The sequence below is a fragment of the Schistosoma haematobium genome, chromosome ZW (genome assembly GCF_000699445.3).
Source record: "Schistosoma haematobium chromosome ZW, whole genome shotgun sequence".
Taxonomy (NCBI): domain Eukaryota; kingdom Metazoa; phylum Platyhelminthes; class Trematoda; order Strigeidida; family Schistosomatidae; genus Schistosoma; species Schistosoma haematobium.
Genome location: NC_067195.1, coordinates 66,963,299 through 66,969,298, shown reverse-complemented (window position 1 = coordinate 66,969,298; position 6,000 = coordinate 66,963,299).

The following is a 6,000-nucleotide window of genomic DNA, read 5'->3' as shown; positions in this document are numbered from 1 at the left end:
AAGTTTATAAATTAGTGATTTCTTTTTAACTTTGGCATTTCGTCATAAATCAGTTCTTACGAAGATAACTTAAAAATATCTAGTCTCTCATTTTTGTTGATCAACTGTATTAATAATAAACAAGAAAGGTCTTGGTAACCTTTTAATCACTTGTATTAATCCACTAACGTTTGCTATTATCTAACTGGCTACTCTCACTTTTGGTTTGGTATTTTCGTGATACATCTCTGGATCATGGTTGTTACTAACTAAACAAACTTGTGTCACGAATTTTGACTTCTTTCAAATGTCATGCTTCCCCGAAATCTTATCTTTTTTTTTCAAATGCATTAGAGATTATTGTTTGATGAATTGTTTTAGAGATAAGTTGTTGAAAAAGTAGAAATCTTAGTTTTGTGTAAAGTTGTTTACTTAAAAGCAAGAATACAATACCTTTTATTCACGTACTTCCTACAAGTTTGCAATAAAGCACTACCTCGGTTAATTAAATCAAGTTATGGTCTTGCTGAACAAAATTTTCCGGAATTTGTATAAGAGTAGTTCTAGGTTTTTGAATAACTGGTTGTAAAGTCTCCATAATGTTCAGTGGAAGTAACTATGCTCAATTTCTATAGTGTTTTTGTGAATTATCATCGAAATAATTCTTACTGCTTCGTATATCAATCGACATTAACACCGTTGGATGCTGGCTAAGTGGTCTAGAGGCTAAGAGTTCGCACGCGAGACTGAAGCCCCTTGGTTCGAATCCCACGATCGGAATCCTGGACGCGCACTGCTGAAGAGTCCTACAATAGGACGAAGCAGCCGTCCAATGCTTCCAAGTTTTCAGTGGTGGTCTAACATCAATCAGTTCATGATCTCAATCAAAAACGTAATAATCTCTACAACCCTATACAGATAAATCCCAATCTGATCATCAACTTTTGCAAAAAAAAGTGTTTCAACTTGCAGTTCGTAAATTGAGCACAATACAATGACAATTATTATAGGAAAGTTGAACGTAGCGTATGAGAAAGTAGTTAACTGAATTTTATATATATATATAAATGATATAATTCATTTCTGAAATAAATTATTCTCTTAATGTTCCTTATTCATAATCATATATTTTCACCTGTTTATAAACAAAATATTACTTTTATTATTTATGGACTAACTAATTTAAGTTCATGTATGGAAAAGAAAGTATAACGTTTTATAATAGCTAATTATTTTGTATGAATTATGACCTTACTAAAACAATATCCAGCTGTTTAAATATGTACGTACTAACAAATGTAACTGTAATTTTAGCATAGAAATATTATTCTTTCCTGAAATATTCATAACCATTTAATTAGATAAATTTATAAATCCTTAAAACAAATTACATCTTTTTATAAATATGTATTTTCTTATTAACTCTTTGCTTACTTAATTCTGTTACTCCCCTAAAAGGTATAATCTGTAGACCAAGCATCTTTCAAGTTTCTTTGTTCAGAATCTTCTTTTCTAGTTGTTACCAAGTAGTATTCACAGTCTTAGTGACTATCTCCAATTTTCAGAGCTGTGTTCTTCTGAATGCTTCAATTTTGTTTTCCCTTGAGGATTCCAACTTAAGACTTGCCAAATGATGCGGATTAATGGCTTTCATGTAATGAGCCTTATCCAACTCCAGTGTCTTTGCATAATTCCTTTCTCAGCTGATAGTCGTTCCGTTTCCCATTAGAATAGGTTATTCATGATGGGCTCTGATCATTGCATCTGGCATATCTTGTACAGACAGCCGTTTATAAATACCTGCATAATTTTTTGGGACGGCTGTGAAATTTAAGAATAGTCAACTAACACAACTTCACAGTAAACAAGTAGTATGAACTTTTCTAAATTCGCATCAGTGCTTCAATTTCAAGATGTTTTCATTTTCAAGAAGTGACAGGAGAGGTTTAGAAAAACCTGACAATGAAAAAGTCCACTCCATAATGCTCTTAAGTTCCTGAGGTATGACTTCTCGTAAAAATAAAAATTTCAAAAATCAAACAACTCTAGTATTCCCCCTCAGTTAACAAACGTTTTGAGTTATAATTAATCTCATAGTATCGATCATCCATATACCTTCAAAATATAGTAATTGCTATTTGTTATGATCAAGTAGCCTTTATTGCTGAAAACCGTCGACGTTAACTGAAGTGTTAAACAATGCTTGGTCATACATTAAATGACTTTATTAAGAACTTAATGGATGAAGTTAAATTTCCACAGAGAAACAGACAAAAACCTTAAGCAACCTCAAGTAACTAAGTAAAACCTAAAATCTTTGCTTCATACTGGTGGATTGTGGGAAATATCCTGTTGAACAGTTTATCCTGCTTTTGTAATAAGCAGCTTGGATTATTCATACTTTTTCCGCTGTAGTTCTAATTTGGTTGGAAACACAAGGGTTTGACATAACTTTCTGTGAAATTTCAGTCTTTTAGTCAGTTATTTTCTTCTGGCAGTCCTTCCATTGTCAATCATTGTTCACTTCTTATTAAGTGAAATCCACTTGTTTCGCAATACTACTTGATACAGATTAATGACGCATTTATGACAGAAACATCATCTTCGTCTCTCCTCTTTACTTTGTAAGCGCCTGTGTGTACATTTCTTATCTAACTCATCACAAGTCTGTAACTTATTTTTGTCTGACTATAAATAACGAATCACGTTTGGCTAAAAGGGTTTGACTCACTCGTCTTCTCCATTGCCCGTCATTTTGTTTTGCTTCACTTGCCGATCAACGATTGTACGAAATATACGTATTCGAAAACCCAGTCTTGTATTTGACTTATTTGATTCCGTTATTAAGTCAATGATTATGTACGAGGATTGACGAAATGTATATTTCGATAAAAATCTATCATACGATTCAAAGGGAGTCAGATATAGGGCCACCAAAACTTCCAATCTCATTTGTCAACATGGTTACTACAGTTTCCAAGTTTATTCTTCACACAAAAATTATTGTTACTATTTTTAGCCCTACGAATTGATATTCCTTGTTTTACGAAAAAGACTATCCTGCATTTTAAGTTAATATGAAGTAAGAAAACAGCCTCAATAAATGAAATTTAGGGATTCTAAATAATCAGTATGCACTGTGTGAATTGGACGCATATCATAGCGGTAATATGTTTTATTCCCGTGACTCCAATAAATTCGTAAATTGATTCTGAAAATGTAGTCTCTTTTGATAAACAAATGATGGAGAAGTGAAATTGTGACAGAAATTAGTATGTAGTACTCAATGTACCACATAACTTATGAACCTTTTTTTTAGAAAAATTTCATGGACGTTGAAGTCTCTTCACAATCTTAGACATGGAAAATAATCATTACATAATGTACTGTTTCATAAATTCCACTCGGAAACATTTGATATGACTGTTTGAAAGGATATTCGTCAAGATAAGGTGTTGTCATATTATCCATTCAATTTCACGATAAACACATGGATGAATGAGTAATAATTCAGCTAACTTCCACAGTTTACAAATCAATTACTTAAGAAATGAAACTCCAAACAATTTCTGTTACCTAGACAACACTAATTATGATTATAAAAACACCTCAGATGAATATACCACCAGCATACATTTTAGACTTCAATACAAATTCTACATGGACTCTACCGCTGCCATGTTCCGTAATACTTTTTATTCACATTTCTTTTTTGAAAACTCAGTAACACTTATAACCGTAGTAGCGTATCTAATTGGATTCACTTAGTAATGTTAAATCACGTGACTATTTCCGTACAAGCTTTCCGTGGGAAACTGCTGACTGATAAAACCTTTGCCTTAGTTAATCAAATATTCAACTTTTATTCCCATAATCAGATAAAAATAGAAGCTTGACACAGAGACTTACTACTACAAGTGATCGTTTTATCGAGATCCACGTTTAAAATAAGAACAGCACATTCATTTCGCAAGAATAGTTTGGAATTAGAATAATGAACAAGTTTTGGATGAATAACATCAAACTGTAAGGGCTGGTACTATGCTATCCCATATAGAGTATTCTAACCTCTGGACTGACCAATCTATCCATTCATCTAAAGCCACATTTTTACTCTGACACTTATTTGCTTATCAACCCCATCTGTTTTTTATATAATCATGTGTATTACTTACTACTTACCACATTTACCATATATCTGTAACTTATTTTTGTTCGACTATAAGCATTGATTCATGCTTGGTTAAATCGACCAGGTCTGAAGCCAGCTTGATTCTCTCGTGTTTGCAGTTCACGAGTCTTTGTCAGGTATCCAATAACCATTGAGGCTAGTATTTTAGATAATATATTAGTTAAACTAATCCTTCTATGGTTGTCACAGGATGATTATAACCCTCTCTTATATATTGAGACGATAAGTGTTTGTGACCAGTCAGATGGGATAACATCTAATTCCCAGATCTTAGCTAAAATATTAGTCAACCTAGTCGCTGAAATTGGACCAACATCCTGAAAGACCTCTGGAGACAATCCACCTGCTCTTCCTTGTTTCAGATTAGCTATAACCTTCTGAACATCAACAAGAGTCGGGGGATCTACTTCAAAGTTTCATTCAGGCTGTCTGGGAATGGTGGGTAGTTGTAGAGTAGCTGAAGTCCAGCTCAACTGTCCTAGGGCTCATAGCAAACAAATGTCATCTTTTTCCGAGATAGTCTCACACTTACAAGTGAATGACCACCTAGGATCTTGTATGCGTGTTTCGGAGGCACAGCATACATCAATAGTACGAGATTCTAGAGTTTTAGCCAAGGAGGCCTGTTGGCCGACTTGACATAGGATACGTACGTCGAAAGCTTCATTGTGCAATTCGGAGAGAGGTTTCAGTAGACCTGGGATTGTTTCGCGCACTACAATCGTTGGCCATGGTGACACCTGAGGAGAAAGTCAAAAGAGGAAGTTTAGAATTGAAAGTCGAGGTAGGGGGAATAATAGGAATTGAAGAGGGAGATTGATTATGAATAGTGAACTTGAGTGCTGTTAAGGGTATGAAGGCAGTTATCACTTCCTAGTTGCACACATCGTGGGAGGGTCCTTCTAGTTGTACGTGAAAAGGAAATTGGGTTAGAGGTGGTCTTAGTGACCTGAGAGTGTGACTGCAGTATCCAAGAGACAACTGCTTGAGGCCAGTCACACACACAACCTTTTTGTGAGTAATTTTCGTGTTAGCTCCGTACTTATTGGGACCCTGCCGCCGGACACGGAAATCTATGGTATAAGGCGAAGTGTGCATTTTTAGGGTCTACCGTTTCTAGCATGGTAGAACGATTGTTCCAGCCCGACCACTAAGTCAAGGTAGCAGCAACGGTTGGGCATTTAAGAAGTATCAACAGGGTTAAAGAAAACTGCCGAGTAATTAACCATGTTCGTAATTCGTTTAGTAAATATATATATATATATTAAACAAATATACCAGCATAACTAGTCTCATTGAATAATATCAATCTATAGATGAACATATCTGTAGTATTTGTGGTACAGTTCTATAACACTTCTAAACACAAGCCCATGAGAGACTGAAATTACATACAAAACCAGGGTTTAACGAAATTATGTATGATTCTGCTTGAATGATTTATATCATTGATTTCAGTACATTCACTTCTAACAGCGAATCGCACTAAGTTTTTGAATCAATTAGAAAAAACCAAAATTTACAAGCTAATGCTTTTTCTGTCGCATGAAAATACTAGTTACCATATGAATATGAACATGTATAAATTTATCCCTACGCCCCCAACCCTCAATGTATATTCGACTGAATAAAGAGTAGAGTAAGAGCAGAAGAACATTCGTATTTTGTTGTTGTATTTTTGGAAAAGGAAATTTACGAAACAAAGTAGAATAATCTTAATATTTTAGAAGTCATGTAGGTGGTCAGTACCACGAGAAGGCGAAATTTGGCAGAGTTTAGAGAAAAGAAGTAGTCGACAAAATAGAAACTTATTTATGACATTGGATATA